This window comes from Nycticebus coucang, chromosome 3 (assembly GCF_027406575.1).
Source record: "Nycticebus coucang isolate mNycCou1 chromosome 3, mNycCou1.pri, whole genome shotgun sequence".
Taxonomy (NCBI): domain Eukaryota; kingdom Metazoa; phylum Chordata; class Mammalia; order Primates; family Lorisidae; genus Nycticebus; species Nycticebus coucang.
In genome coordinates this window covers 150,752,234-150,768,437 of record NC_069782.1, presented here as the reverse complement: position 1 = coordinate 150,768,437, position 16,204 = coordinate 150,752,234, and positions in this window count along the sequence as shown.

The following is a 16,204-nucleotide window of genomic DNA, read 5'->3' as shown; positions in this document are numbered from 1 at the left end:
TGCCAGCCCACATACACTGGGGCTGGCGGGTTCGAACCTGGCCCAGGCCTGCTAAACAACAATAACAACTGCAACCATAACGACAAAAAATAGCCAGGCTTTGTGGCAGGCGCCTGTGGTCCCAGCTACTTGGGAGGCTGAGGCAAGAGAATCGCTTAAGCCCAAGAGTTTGAGTTTGCTGTGAGCTGTGACACCATGGCACTCTATCGAGGGCAATATAGTGAGACTCTGTCTCAAAAAAAAGAAAAAAAAAAACTCAAACAATTCATAGAATACAAAAGAGAAGGTGAAAAATCACTCCAAATGTGACCTTGCAGTAATAATTCCTCATAAATTTAGTGAGCATTGTTCCAGATAACTCTCTGAACAGGTAATATTTACTCATAGATAAAGCTAAGTGATTTTTACAAAATGGCATCGTGTTCTACAGTAATACTTCTTTTTCAAAACACTTTGCTTTTGAAATAATTAAAGATTCATAGGAAGTCACAAAGATAATACAGGGAGGCCCCCTGTACCCTCTACCCGTTTACATCCAACGGTTATATCTCATACAATTATAGTTTAATACCAAACCAGAAAATTGACAGTGGCGTGAGTAGCTCTATGCCATTTTATCACTCTTGTAGATAAGTAGAATTGCCACCACAGGTTCAGCTCTCATAGCTCAGTGGTTAAGGGCACCAGCCACATGCACCAAGGCTGGCAGGTTCGAACCCAGCCCAGGCCTGCTAAAAAAGAAATAATAGCTGGGCATTGTGGTGGCCGCCTGTAGTCCCAGATACTTGGGAGGCTAAGGCAAGTGAATCACTTAAGCCCAAGAGTTTGAGGTTGTTGTGAGCTGTGCCACCACAGCACTCTACTGAGGGTGACAAAGTGAGACTCTGTCTCAAAAAAAAAAAAAAGAACAGCCACCACAACCAAGACATAAAATATTCTCTCCTTATAAAGATTCCCTATGCCACCCTTTATAGCCACATCTACCCTCTTGCACCCACCCCAGCATCCTTAGCTTCTGGAAACCATTAAGGTTCAACACCTCTACAATTCTGACATTTGGTGGATGACACATGCACGGAATCTTATAGTCCTGTGACCTTTTGAGATTGATCTGGAGAGTCATCTGAGCTGTTAGGTGTTTTCATGGCTCAGCCCTTTCGATTGCTGAGCAGCACTCCCTGCTGCAGACATGCTACTGTGTGTGTGATCATTCACTTACTGGGGGACATTTTGATTTCATTTTGGAGCTATTATAATAAAACTGTCACGAACAATCATGTTCAGATTTTTGTGAGGACATAGTCTTCATTTCTCTGTGATAAATGTCCAAGAGTGAAATTGCTGGGTTACGTGGTCAGTGTATGTTTAGTTTTTTAAGACACCACAGAATCATTTCCCAGAGTGACTGTACCATTTTGTATTTGCATCATCAATGTATGAGACCCAGTTTCTCCATGTCCTCACCAGCATTTTGCCTTGTCACTCTTTTATATTAGCTATTCACATAGGTGTGTGATTCATTTCTTTGCATTTTGAGAACTTCCTTTAGCCATCCTTTTTAGAGTGTGTCTGCAGACAACAGATTCTTTTAGATTCTCTTTATCTGAGAATGTCTTTGATTTCCTCTTCATTCTTAAAAGGTCTTTTCACTGGATTTAGGCTGATAGTTTCTCTCTTTTAGCACTTGAAACAATATTGGGCTGCTTCCTTCTGGCCTCCAAGGTTTCTAATGAAAAAATCTGCTGTCATGGGTGGCGCCTATGGCTCAACAGAGTAGGGCACCGGCCCCATATACTGGAGGTGGCGAGTTCAAACTCAACCATGGCCAAAAACTGCAAAAATAATAATAATAATAATAATCTGTTGTCATTAAAGTGTTTTGGGTTTGTTGTTTTTTATTTTTTCTCCTATAGTAAGTGCATCATTTCTCTCTGGCTGCTTTCAAGACATTCTATTCATCTTTGGTTTTCAAAAATTGGCTATGATGACTCTTGGCCTGAATAACTCTGGGTATATCCTGTTTGGGGTTGATTCAGCTTTTTGAACCTGCGGGTTTATGGCTTTTGCCAAATTAGGGACATTTTTAGCCATTAGTTCTTTGAATGCCTTTCAGCCCTGACCTCTTTCACCTCTCCCCCTAGGGCTCTGATGACAATTTTGTTATAGTTCAATGGGTCCCTTAGGCTCTATTTACTTTTTCATTCTATTTCCTTTCTTTTTTCAGATTGGGCAATGTTTAATGCCAATTTTTTTTTATTATTGTTGGGGATTCCTTGAGGGCACAAGAAAGCAGGTTACACTGATTGCATTCGTTAAAGTCCCTCTTACTTATTGCCAATTTTTATTGCCACAGTTTTTCTCCATCTTTTCCCATTTTGTTGTTGAATCCATCGATAACATTATGTTGTGTTTTGCATACTGTGTTTTTTAGCTCTAAAATTTCCTTCAGTTCTCCTTCTTTGATCTTCTGTTTGTTAACAGTTGGATTTCTGTGCTGAGAATTTCTATTTAACAGACCAAGATGAGAAAAGACAGAAGCTGGATGATTTCAACAACATGGTTGCACATGGGGGATCAGCTCAGACCATGCCTGGAGCCTCTACCATGGGTCAGTGTAGGCCAGGAAACGGTTCCATGAAGCCTCGGGTAGGATAGGCATGTTTCAGAAGCCTGGCTCCCCTCTGTGCTTGTCATCAGGGCCAACTAAGGCCAAAGAGGGACCGGGTGGCATTTAGACAGATTGGGCCTCACTGTACCCAACAAAAGCCATCCCACACTGCTTGCAGAAACCTGGGTTTGAGTTCATGCTCTGGCTAGTAGGACAATGAAAAAACTCCCAGACCTTCCCTGCCTTGTAGGTAATGTTCTGGTTACCCTAGAAATTATGCAAAAGGAGGCCCTGTCTCCTTCCTGACTTTAGTTTAGGTCACATAAGGGAAGATTCTCACCTATTATCCTGATTTCTAGCTACAATATGATGTGCACTTTTGTTCAGCAAATATTTATTAAGCACCAAGCTCACCAGGCTCATTTCTAGGTACTTGGCCTATATCAGAGAAAAAAGCAAAGATCCAAGTCCTCTTATAGTTTCTGTTCTGCTTGGATGGAGTAGGTGGGGGTGGGGTGAGTGGGACAGATAGTAAACAACAGATGTACTAAATGAACAATTACGTGATACACTGGAGGGGAAGAGGTCAAGGCCAGTTAAGGGGGTCAGGGAGGTCTGGGAGGGGTGAGTGTGGTCAGGGCTGGCCTCATGGAGAAGGTGACACCAGTGTGCACACCTGACAGAGGAGAAGGGATGAGCCTCCAAGAGCATCCCCATGGCCTATGGGCAGGAGGAATATTTTAACCCGTGGACACTAAAAACACTGTGCCTGGTCCTATGAACCTTTGAAAATGACTAAAAGCAGAAAACAAAAAAATAAACAAGCAAAAGAAAGAAAGAAAGAGAGAGAGAGAAAAAAAAACCTATTTGCTTCAAAATAAGCAATGACAACACCGGAATCAGTAAATGTTTAATTAACTATCCACACATACGGACACGCCAAATGTCTTAGTTTCATGACATTTGAAAATGGCATATATTAGATTTCTTCCACTTCACAAAACTCCCCAAATATACACAACTGCTAAGAAATCACAGGCCAATTATACATTAAATATTTCTCATAACTAAATAACTTCAACGTTCTAGAAGTAATTTCAAAATTGGTAACAAAATAGGTTTGATTTGACATGAAAAGGGCTGAGTTTTCATGTATTTGGTGGATCCTCTAGAAAGTAAGATCAGGATGGTACTAAATACTATGACTACCCCCAACAGATCTAATGCTGCATTCACATGTGGAGTGATTCACTTTCCTGGCAGTCACAGCCAGCGGCCAGCACAGTGCAGTGTCACCTGCTATGTGCAGAACTTGGCTGCGCTGCATCAAGAGCTCATCTGCCTGGGCTAAGGGAATGCTGGGTTGATATCTTCATTTTCTTAATTGAGACAGAGTCTCACTTTGTCACCCTCCCTAGAGTGCAGTGGCATCACAGCTCACAGCAACCTCAAACTCTTGGGCTTAAGCAATTCTCTTGCCTCAGCCTCCAAAGTAGCTGGGATTACAGGCATCCACCACAACGCCTGGCTATTTTTTGCTTGCAATTGTCATTGTTGTTTAGCAGGCCCTGGCCGGGCTTGAATCCACCAGCTTTGGTGTATATGGCTGGTGCCCTACTCACTAAACTACGGGCACCAAGCCTGATTTCTTCATTTTCTTGCATAAAATGTCCATTTCCCTATGGAACTTTTTTTTTTTTTTTTGAGACAGAGTCATTTTTTTGCCATTGGTAGAGTGGTGTCACAGCTCACAGCAACCTCAAACTCTTGGGATCAAGCAATTCTCTCGCCTCATCCTCCTGAGCAGCTGAGGACTACAGGCACCCACCACAATGCCCAGTTATTTTTAGAGACAGGGTCTAGCTCCTGCTCAGGCTGGTCTGGAACCTGTCAGCTCAGGCAATCCATCCACCTTGGCCTCCCAGAGTGCTAGGATTACAGGCTTGAGCCACCCTGCCTGGCCATTCCCTATGGAATCTCATTTTCTGATTGTCCCTCTTGTCATTTCTAGGCTGGGTCAGTGCATGTCCAATTCTGAAGACAAATCAAATGATACTTTTTGTCTTTATTTGACAAATAAAATGACAAATAAAATGGAAGGAAAGTATTATGGGCTCTCCTTCCCACCCAGAGAATACCTGGGAATTTACGCGATTTGCTATTCTGAGAGAATATACCTGCAGGTGGAGAAAACACTGTGTACCTGGCACTGGGCCAGGGAGGTATTCGAGCATCTCCTCTGGAGCTCAGTGCCCCAAAGTCCCCTGGGTGTGCCTGTACTGAATTTAGAGTCTGGTCCTTTAGAACAAACTGTTGGCAGTCAGGCAGGAAGGGGGTGGGGGGTGGGAAGATCTCTGAAGAAGACTGAGGAGGGATCGCCAGGCCCCCCAGCAACACAGATAGCCTTACCCTAGTACGAGTGCATTTCAGAGCATGGTCCTCCAGTCTCTCCACCAGGGGTTCCCAAAGCATGAGCCAGGAACCAGCAACCTCAGGGTTCACTGCTTTGCTGAATACAAATTCTCTGTCTTGCCCCAGACCTCCGTCCAGAGTCAGAATCTCTGGGTCTGTGAGCCCAGCAGGATGGAGGCTACCAAGCACTCCAGGTGATTCTGATACACACCCAAGTTTGAGGACGGGGATTCATGTGGCCAAACTCTTGCTCTTACATAGTTTCAACACACAGAGGCTGCCTCTGACTCTGGGGAGCCCCGCTCCAGGGATTTTCTCCCCCAAAGCCTCATACATAGCCCTTTGGTGGCTCTGGGAGGTGGCATAATGAAGACAACAGAGGCACTCCGAAGCCAGGTCTGTGTTCAAAGCCCAGCTCTGCCTTTCACCAGCTCCACCTCTTTGGCAGAGTTCTCAGGCTCTTTGAGGCCAGCTACCTTCTCCATAAGGTGACAAGGATAACCATGGAAGTAACCTAATAGAGTGGCTGGAGGTGACACTTCAAGGGCAAACCATGTAGTAATTCAAGTTACCAATAACCATTTTGTACATTAAGAATTGTCACACCTTTGAAATCACGGTACCGGTATTCACCCTGAGCCTCTACGCTGATGTGGCAGTAATGACACCCCTGAGCCCCTCATGTGGGCTGGCTTCCCTGCCAGGACAGGTGCAGGGGCCTGGGCCACTTCCAGTTCCCCAACCCAACTCCACCTCCAGTTTTCCCTCATCGCAGGCTAGACCCCTTTCCTTTCCTGGCAGCCTTGGACAACCCAACCTGACCACATCTCCTTCAGAGGAGTGGCGGCTTTGGTGACCCTCGTTTATTTGTTGCAGGGAGCTCACTTTTCCCCTACAACAAACCAGGGTGGGTAGTAAACCAGGTGAGAGGCCTTTCTTTTTCCTTATCTACTGAGAAAGTCTTTGTAAACTCACAAAGAACACTTTCAGAATTCTAGCCTTGAACAAGCAATCTGCACACGAATTATACCATGAACTCAAAGCGCGCTCCACGGGGTGGTCCCAGCAGACACACATTGAGTACCCGTCATCAGTGGGATATTTGCAGAAATGGGGAGTAAAAAGCCCTTGGAAACAACTGTGCATGTGGATGTTGCCACAGCACACGCATAAGCAATAAGGTGGTATTTTTTGGATGGTGCCTGTGGCTCAAAGGAGTAGGGCACCAGCACCGTATGCCAGAGGTGGCGGGTTCAAACCCAGCCCCGGCCAAAAACTGCAAAAAAAAAAAAAAAAAAAGAAGGTTGTATTTTTTAATTCTTTGTTTTTGTACTCATTTTTTATTGTATTTTACAGAAGTGTCAGTCTAAGATGAATGGGGGGGATGGGTCCCCACACACACAAACATTGCCTCCAAAAGGCCTTTGAGAGACTCAGAAATCAAGACCATTTGGGAGGCTGAGGACTGACTTGCAGAAGGAAGCAACCTTGCACAAATGAAGAGGTTCTCTGAGCCCCTGCCCTTCCCACCTTGCGACCACAAGCTGGGGTAAAAATTCTGACTCAGGACATCTGTTCTGAGCAAGGTATTGGAAGAAAAACTTGACATTTTCCTAAGCACTGGGCGACCAAAGGGAACTTTCCAGTGCATCCTGAACACCTGACTGGAGGTGCCAAGCTTGAGAAGGGAGAAGAGGAAGGACAGCGGGGGACAGGCAGATGCCATCTGTAAGGATGTGACTAAACACGCCCAAGGGGAAAGAGCCCGCTGGGGAAAGCCCTCGGGCTCCCTCCTCCCTGGGCCCACCCAGGCTGTCCGGCACTCTCAGGGAAGAGGCAGGAGGACCAGGCTGACTCTTCCACAGCTGCCACTGACCCTCCCTCAGGCCAGCCCATGACTGTGGAAAAATCATTCTCTGGGCTTCCCAGGCCTTTTCCACTTGGCCGGTTTCTGAGATCTTCCAGCTCAGTGAGCGGTGACTTGGAGATGTGCCTGGTGCCTCTTTGGTACCCTGGGCCTGCCCTCCATCCTCAGTCATCAAACTCAGGTGTCAGCTGATCAACTCAGCAGGTCTGAGTGCTGCTCTGTGCTGTGGCATCCCGAGGGCCCACACTTGGGGACGCTGGCAGAGCCCCTGCTCTTGAGGAGCTGTAATGAACAAGCCAGTAAGGGGCAAGATCAGTCATGGGAGTGGCAGGTAGCAGGAAGTGAAGAGACAGAGGCGGAATGAGATGCCTGGTGGCATCTGGGTCCTGCTTGCCACTGTGTTTCACGGCTGTCCCGGAGGACTCGGAATACATGCTGCAGAGGAGGAGTGGTAGGGGTTGGGAAGTCTTTTTCCCAGCAAAAAACTTGGTGGATGCCAACGGGTGGCCCTGCTTTGGCCCGAGGGTCCCAAGGCCTTACTAGTGGGTGGGCACCAGCACAAGTTCGTCCAAGTGCCCATGGCTTGTGCTTAGCCCCTGTGGTGGGAGCTTGGGGAAAACTTAGTCTCAAACCTCTTAGTGATGTCTGCTGCGTGCAGGGTGGTGTGTTTGTCCCCTGCCACCTGGACAGAGACAACGGTTGAACTCTGCCAGTGGCCTTGAGATGTAGCTTTCTGGGTACACCAGGTGGTGTCCACCAGGCTGCAGTCAGGCCACATTGTGTGCAACACAAATGGGGCATGAGCCCCTCCCCCTCTGTGTCTCACCTTGTTCATTACAGCTCCACCTTGTCTTGTGGGCCTCAAAGCAGCACAGCTTGTATCCCTTGGAAATAATTCCATCATCTCCGTCCATGGAGCCTCTGCTCAGTGGGCTTGGGCTCAAGTCTGGGTGACCTTGGTCTGACAGGGTCTGACAGCAAGCATCGTTTAGCCACGCAGGCACTAAGATCTCCTGGGAAACCCCTTCCCTCCATGTAAATAAGCTCCTGCAAACCGACACCTGTGGGTGACGCCTTGCTGGCTCATCAGGTTCACCTGGCCCAGTTGGCCTCACCTAACTGGCTGTATTTCAGCAAGTTCTTCCTCTGCTAGTTTCCTACAGCTGCTGTGACAAATTGACACAAGGTTGATGGCATAAAGCAACACACTTTTATCCTCTTATAGTCCTGGAGGCCAGAAGTCCAAAGCTGGTTTCACTGTGCTATGGCCAAGATGTCAGTCAGCAGGGCTGAGTCCTTCTGAAGATTCTGGTGAGAATCTGTTCCTCAGCCCTTCCAGCTTCTAGGGACTGCTTGCAATCCCTGGCTTGTGGCCACATCACTCCCATTTCTGCTTCTGTAATCTCATTGCTTTCTGCCCCCAACCCCTTATAAAGACCCTTGTGAGTACAACAGGCCCCCCACAGATAATCCAGGATAATCTCCCTATCTCAAGATCCTTAACCATATTTGGAGAGTCCCATTTGTCATAGAAGGTGACATTCACAAGATCTGGGGATTATGGGGCATGGATATCTTTGGGGTCATTATTCTGCCTACCACACATCCCCATTCATTACCTCATTTCAGCCTCACAATGGTTCTGTGAGGATAAGAAATGGAGGTTCAGAAAGGTTAGATAAACTGCCAAAGTCACCCAGCTAGAAAGTGGTAGCAACGCACCAGATCTGTAGGTTCTGATGAAACTGAACAGATCGTATAGCAGAGTCAGAAGGAGATAAGGCACCTGCAGTGTGAAGCAGGCTGGCTGCCGTTCCCCCCTCTACGTCTGCTTCTCCAACATGCCCGAGCAGGCCTTTGTTCCTGCCTCTTTCTTTCACGGGTTAAGAGTTGAGTGGTTGAGCACAAAGGGAACACCTGCAGACTGTCCTAGTTCATGGAGTGACCCACATTAAAAGAAAAGAGCTAAGCAGCACGCAGCTGGGTCCAATTTTCCCTGCCTGTCCTGGGCCTTTATGGCAGTCCAAGGGTTGCCCTGACAGGATGCTCACATGTGGTGTGGTCAATGATTTTCTCAATTAACCCAGGAGTTCATAAACTTCCTGTTTCTTAAGGAGATGCCCCCCCACCCCCACCCCATCCCAGGGACATGAAGACTTGATCCAACAGCCAGGGAAAGAAATAGAGACCTATCTCCTTGGCACTGAACCACCTTAAGAAAGACTCTCAGAGCAATGTTCACTTGTTTTAACTACGTCATTGTTGATTCAATATTCAGTTGGTGCTGGAGGGGGACAATAAGCATTATTCACTTCCTGGGCATCTCAAGGGCACATAAACGTACAGTTGCACCTGCCTGGGATGAAACGTGCTCAGGCCACAGTAAGACATCGAGTGACTCATGCCTCTTGTTGGGGAAGCCAAGCAGTTGGCCGTGCTGTTCAGTGAAGCATAGATTAAAGAGAAGTTAATCACTATGTTCAAGACTCACTGAGCCCTTTCTGCTGTGCTTGGGGCAGACACTGGACCCCCCTTCCCCTGCTCCCAGCTGCAGTCCGTGACACCTGTCTTCCTGCTTACTATTCTTAATGGTGGATCTGAAGTTTCCCTCTCCTTAAGGGAATCCAGGAGCAAATCCGGCCCCTTGGCTTGGATGAGAATTGGGTCTGTGGAAGGTGTCTTTGAGTGGTCAAGAAACCTTTGACTTAACTCAGAGTGGCTCTGAGTAGATTGACCTGACTCTCAAACGTGTCAGTCAAGGGGCCTTCACGACAGATGGCTGGTGGGAAGTGACCACTGAGGCTACCCAGCAGCAAGGACCTTGCTGCTGGTGGGAAGAAAAATTGCCATTTTAGAAAGCAATTGTACAATAGCAAATAAAAGGTGCACATGTTTTTGGACCCATTAACTTCATATTAAAATATGCATATTTTGGGCGGCGCCTGTGGCTCAGTGAGTAGGGTGCCGGCCCCATATGCCGAGGGTGGTGGGTTCAAGCCCAGCCCCAGCCAAACTGCAACAAAAAAATAGCCGGGCGTTGTGGCGGGCGCCTGTGGTCCCAGCTGCTCAGGAGGCTGAGGCAAGAGAATCACGGAAGCCCAAGAGTTACAGGTTGCTGTGAGCCGTGTAATGCCACAGCACTCTACCCGAGGGTGGTACAGTGAGACTCTGTCTCTACAAAAAAAATAAATAATAAAATAAAATAAAATTTGCATATTTTAATGACCATATTAACCTACTTCAAAACTTGTTTTACTTTTCCAATTAACAGTATATTCTTGCCACTAGAATACTTCAACAATAAGTTTTTAGTGATTGACTAACAAACAGAAACTTTTTTTTTTTTTGAGACAGAGTCTCACTATGTCACCCTCAGTAGAATGCTATGGTGTCACAGCTCACAGCAACCTCAAACTCTTGGGCTTAAGTGGTTCTCTTGCCTCAGCTTCCCAAGTAGCTGGGACTACAGGCACCTGCCACGATGCCTGGCTATTTTTTTTTTGTTTGTTTGTTTTTTTGCAGTTGACATTGTTTAGCAGGCCCCAGCCAGGTTCGGTGTATATGGCCAGTGCCCTAACCACTGAGCTACGGGCACCAAGCTGCAAACAGAAACTCTTTTTGTCAGTTCCTGCAGTTAGGCACCTAAGATCATGCTGATATACAAACAATGCTGCAAGGAATACCTTTGTAGCTAAATTGTTAGCTATTTTCTGGGTTTTTATTTTATTAGTATAAATTCCTAATGTGGACTCCCTTAATCAAAAGGGCAGGTAATAAACTTCTCCCAAACTTAGAGGTTTAAAACAATTATTCTAGCTGGAGAAATCCTTTGCAGAGTTTCTTCTAGAGCCACTCATGGGGCTGCACACCCCTGATGGGTAGACCGGGCTGGAAGGTGCCAGAGGCCTTACTCACAGTCTAGTGTTTGGTGCTGGTGGTCAGGCTGAGGCCCTGTGGTGCACCCTCCCACAGGCCAGCTGGGACTGCTGCACCATATTGTCCCAAGTTTCTAAGAGGGCCCGAGCTGCAGCCTCAAGGCCCCTTTAGCTCCAAACTGCTGAACTCATACATGTTACTTCTGCCCCATCCTGATGGCCACAGCAAGCGCCAGGGCCAGCCCAGATTCAAGGGGGTGTAGAAGTAGGCTCCATTTGTTGATGGGTGAAACAGCAAAAGCAAGAGGTATGCTCCAGGGGAGGCAATTCACTAGGACCATTATCATCACGATCTACTGCAGTAGTTCACATCCTAAACTCTTTTCTATTTTTTTTTTCTGGCCGAAGCCGGGTTTGAACCCACCACCTCCAGTATATGGGGCTGGCACCCTACTCCTTGAGCCACAGGTGCCACCCTTAAACTCTTTTCTAATAAGCTGCCACATAATAAACTCCTTTCTAATAAGCTTCTTGTCAACCTCAAGAAGACCGAACCAATTTACACTGCCCCCAGCCAGTGTCCTTTGGGAACTCTTTTAATGTTTACCTTTAAACAAACTGGTGCAACCACTTCCAGAAGGGTGTGCACAGGATGTGAGAGCAGAGGAGCTTTCCTCCTGCATGTGGCCACAGTCATTCCCCTGGGTGGTAATTCGGGACAAGGGCAAATGAAGGGGTCATGCAGGGAGGTTAAGGGCTCCTTCCTCCTTTGGACAAAGTGGAGCTGAGCTCACTTCTCTCCAGTCCATCCCTTTCATGTGGTCTTTATGCTGGCACTCCTGCTGTGCCCCTCACCTCTGCCTGGGTCTCCCACCACTCACTCCTGCTCTGCTCTCCCTACCCAACTCCTTCTCCATACGTCATCCAGGATGACTTTTTCAAAATGCAAGACGCCTAGGCTGAAAACTCTTTGAATATTCCTCACTGCTCTTGGGAAAGGCACCAAAATCCCTAACACAGTCTCCAGGGCCCACAGGGTCACACTAGCCAGTGCCTCCAGCCTCTGCTCCTGCCTCCACTGGCTCAGGCCATTGGGCCACCTTTCTCTTGTTTTATTAAGGCATCAGGGTCCCCTGCACGTGGTGTCTGGGCTTGAATCTTCTCTGGAGCCCTTGATTCCTCCTCTTTTTTTTTTTTAAGGCTGCTTTATTGAGATAGAATTCACATACTATATAATGCACCCAGTTAAATGTACAGTTGATTGGTTTTCAGCATATTCCCAGAGTTGTGCAATCACCATGACTCAATTTGAGGACATTTTCGTCACCTCAAACAGAAACCCTGTGCCCTCCAGCTATCACTTGCCTCTATCAGGCTAAGCAGCTACTAATCTACTGTCTCTAGATTTCCCTCCTCTGAACATTTCATAGGAATGGAATAATGTGTGCTTTTTTGTGGTTGGCTTCATGCCCTCAGCATAATATTTTCAGGGTTCATGAATGAAGCATGTGCCAGTCCTTTATTCCTTTTCACAGCTGGGTAATATTCCACTATATGGATATATCACATTTTGTTTATCTGCTCATCCACTGATGGACGTTTAGGTTGCTTCCACCTTTTTGCCATTGTGAATATTTTGTTATTGTGAATACGCTGTTAATTTTCATGCACAAGTTTCTCTTGGATGTAAGTTTTCATTTCTCTTGGGTATAGGCTCAGAAGTGGGCTGAGTCACATTTAATCGTTTAAGGAAACCACTAATTTTCAAAAATGGCTATGCTATTTCAATTTCCCACTGGCAGTGCATGAGGATTTTGATTTCTCTGCATCCTCACCTAAACCATTCTACTTTCTCTCCTTAAGCATCACTTCCTCTGGGAGGACCTCCTTGGTCCTTGAACCCTCTGGGATCTAGGTGAGATTTTTTTTCCTTTTTGCTCTCAAAGAACTGGACTTCTGCTCCTCAGGGCACTCAGGCATTCTTCATTGCAATAATTCCATTAACACCTGTCTCCCTGACACTGTAGGCTCCAGGAGGGCAGGGACAGTATGTTTTCTTCACCTTTGCAACCACAGCTGAAGCCCAGCCCCCAGAAGTAGCTCACTGCACATCTATGTAATGGATGATGTCAAGGAAGGAAAGGGCAAAGGGCACATGACTCATTCGAAGTCACAAAGCTCAAAGTCACGAGGAGTCATGAAAACCTTTTGTCCTATTCCAGCCCTGCCCATTTAGCAGCCACTAGCCATGTGTGGCCAATGAGCATTTGAAATGTGGCTAATGTGATTGAGAAATGAAGTTCTGAAGTTTATTTCATTTTAATTTACTTAAATTTAGATAGTAGTCAGTACAAGTAGAAGCAGCAAAGTAATAGTGGTACCCCCAATATGGAGTGAGGTCTGCTTCCCAGCACTGGACTCCTCTGTTCCCGAGCAGGGCTTCTCCTTGACCCTGACAGGGGCCTTCACCCAGCAGTCTGGGCGGAGTCCTAAGGTGACCACAGCTGGGCCTCAGGCATGGCTCCACCCCCTGGGCCCTGGGGTCTGCAGAGTCTAGAAGCACCCACTCCTTGCCCAATGGTAGGCACTGTTGCTCCCTTGTTTGGCTAATGGCTGCCATATTGAACAGAGCGGGACACATAAGACATTTCTAGCATCACAGGAGGTTCTGTTGGCCGAAGCTGCCCCCAAGATCTGCCTCACAGATGTTCCTCCTTTCTCTGTCTCCTCCAGGAGAACCTCCGGTCCCACATTCTAGCTATCAAGGCCCCAGGGTCTATGGGCCAAACTTCCCCACATCCCACACTATCCTCTTCTGTATGAGTGGGGCTTGGAACTACCCTTGGAACTACCCCCTGGAGAGGCCTCTCTTCTCCCCAATAGCTCAGCTAGCTTCATCATTCGTCCTTCTCAGCCAGGCTGACAAGAGCAAGAACTTTCTCTCTCCTCTCTAGTACCACAAGACAAACCCGTCTCCAGGATGCAAAACCCTCAAATGAGGGGACAAGAAACAAGTCTCTCCTACTCTTTGTACCTCATTCTCATTCTGATAAGCTCGGTCACCCCAGGTTCTCCTCCCTCTGGTTCACAGGTAGCACCACTCACATCTGTTCTTCCCCACTTAGACTCAGAAAATTCAATGGTTGCAACTGGAAAGGACTGTGGGGAGCGCCTATGTCAAATTTTCATTTTGCATAACAGGAAGCAGAACCAGGGACAGATAAAGAGTTGCTCAAGATCCCACAGCATCCATTCTGACCTTTAGGAAGTACTATGGGACCCCAAGACACCGGGAATAAATTATATCAAGTACCTGTCATGTAGTAGCACAGCACACATCAACTTGTTTGACACTTACTTACCATGGGTTTTATTGTTGATTTCAGATCAGGCTCTAAGTAAGGTTCTGAAGGTTAGATAACTTGCCTTAGGCCACCCAGCTAGTGAGCATCAGCGCTGGGACTCAAACCCACATTAGTTCGACTCTAGAACCCAAAAGAGTTGCTGAGCATACAGAAAATCTTGGGTTATCTCTTGGAGGACAGAGTTTGAGAGGTGATCCAGAAGGTGGGTGACAGGGAAAGCAAACAGAAAGAATGTTTTGAACGTTACCCTTAAGAACTTTTGTTGGCCAGTGCTGATGGCCATCGCTTCAGGCATGGCAACTATGGGTTTTAAAATTTTAGTCTAAGAAATTCTCACTTGTAAGAAAACCTTATAAAATCATCTTAAAATTTTTTGTCTCAAGATTTAGGCTTCCCAAGTTCAGAGATTTTGTGATGTGCACACCCTGGAAGTTTGGGTGAATGAACCTCACCCAGGATGCATAAAAGTCTACTTTCAACAACTAAGTGGGAAGGTGCTGCAAAATGAGTTTTTTAGGTTGCAAATTTCTGCTTCTGAAATTCTGGTTCCTATTTTCGAAGCAGATCACGCCCCCTAGTGGAAAGAGGTGGACTCTGAATTAAAGTAGCAAATGGTTAGCCCCATAGGAGGTAGCTCATTATTAAAAGTTTGGTTTATTTCATATTGTAGTAAATTTGTTTTGTTTTTTAATCAGCAAGTGTGGCAAAATAGATTCATAGGTTTTTGAGGCCATTGTCCAACAGGTTTTGTTTTGTTGCTTTCTGGCACTGTGTAAAGGAAGACAATGGTGGGGGAGGGGCACAGTGGGACCATGCCGGGGAATTGAGACTTCAGACTATGTTGTTTCTGGGTGTGACCCACAATCATCTTGTATCAGAATCCCCCAGAAAGCCTGTGAAAGTGCAGATTTCTGGGCATCTCTCTTAGCCATGCCCAGGAATCTGCATCTGCACTGGTGCCTAATGACTGATGCATGCTCAGCTCTGCTCTCTGCTGTTTGAGCACCACCTGTGCACTGTTTCCCGCTGTCCCTAACCGCAAGGACACTGCCCATCCTTCCAGGCCCAGCTATGTGTCACCTTCTCAGTGAGCCACCTTATCCCCTACCCACGGCCCTGCCATAATCAAATGAGGTTGACAGCGCCCTGTGCCTGCGGCTGGGTGCAGCATGTGCTCAGTGCACATTTCTGTTGAGCGGACAGTAAGTGTGCAACAAGTGCTTGAATTAAGGCCCCTGCAACATTTCACCTGCTCTCAGTAGACCATGGGGGCAAACAGGGATAGACCGGCCTGTGGCCAGGCCTGAACTGGCCCCTCAGCTCCATCACTTGGAGGAGCCTCAGATGAGTAAATGCTGTGCTCTCTCTGGGGTCAGCTTCCTTTCCACCTGCCCAGATGTGGAGAATGTACTCACCTGGGGGGGTGGGGCTGGGAGAATTCAGTGGATGGTGCATGCCTCAAGTGCCTGGCTGCTCAGAGGTGCTCAGCTAGCCTTTCCCACCAGCATTGTCACCTGAGGTCACTGGACCTCAGTGTCCCCCTCTGCACAACAAGGGGGTGGATGTCAAGGGCCCCATGTTGCTGCAAGTCCACCACCTCCTGTGCCTTCTGGTAGCCAGGTGAAGAGGCTGTGGGTGCAGCCCAGTCCTCCAGGGCCTCTCCCCATCTGCTTGAGGTTACCTTCCTTCTCCGTCCTGGCAGCTCTGCTGTTCACCATAGGAACATATTTTTGGCATTGCTGCTTTGTAAGTTTTTCCTACTCTTGCAAACTTCTGGAGTATGAGTCTGCCTATTTTAAATACCTAATAGTCATTTCCCACAGACAATGGGCAATCATTGATGATTCAGCCATGCTTCCAAACAGCTCTTCTCTCTTGGGCATCTGCAGATTTGCTTTTCAGAGTTTTTAGGTCTTTTTATCCCTCTTATTCTGTGGAAATGTGGTAAAATGCCATGAGGCTGCCCTTAGTCTTGAGCCAGTCACATCAAGCCTCTAGATGTCCACATGGTGGGGGTGGGGTTAGCTCATAAAGGGGCCGTTAGATGCAGCAAGGTCTGCAGGACCCACAGTGCTGA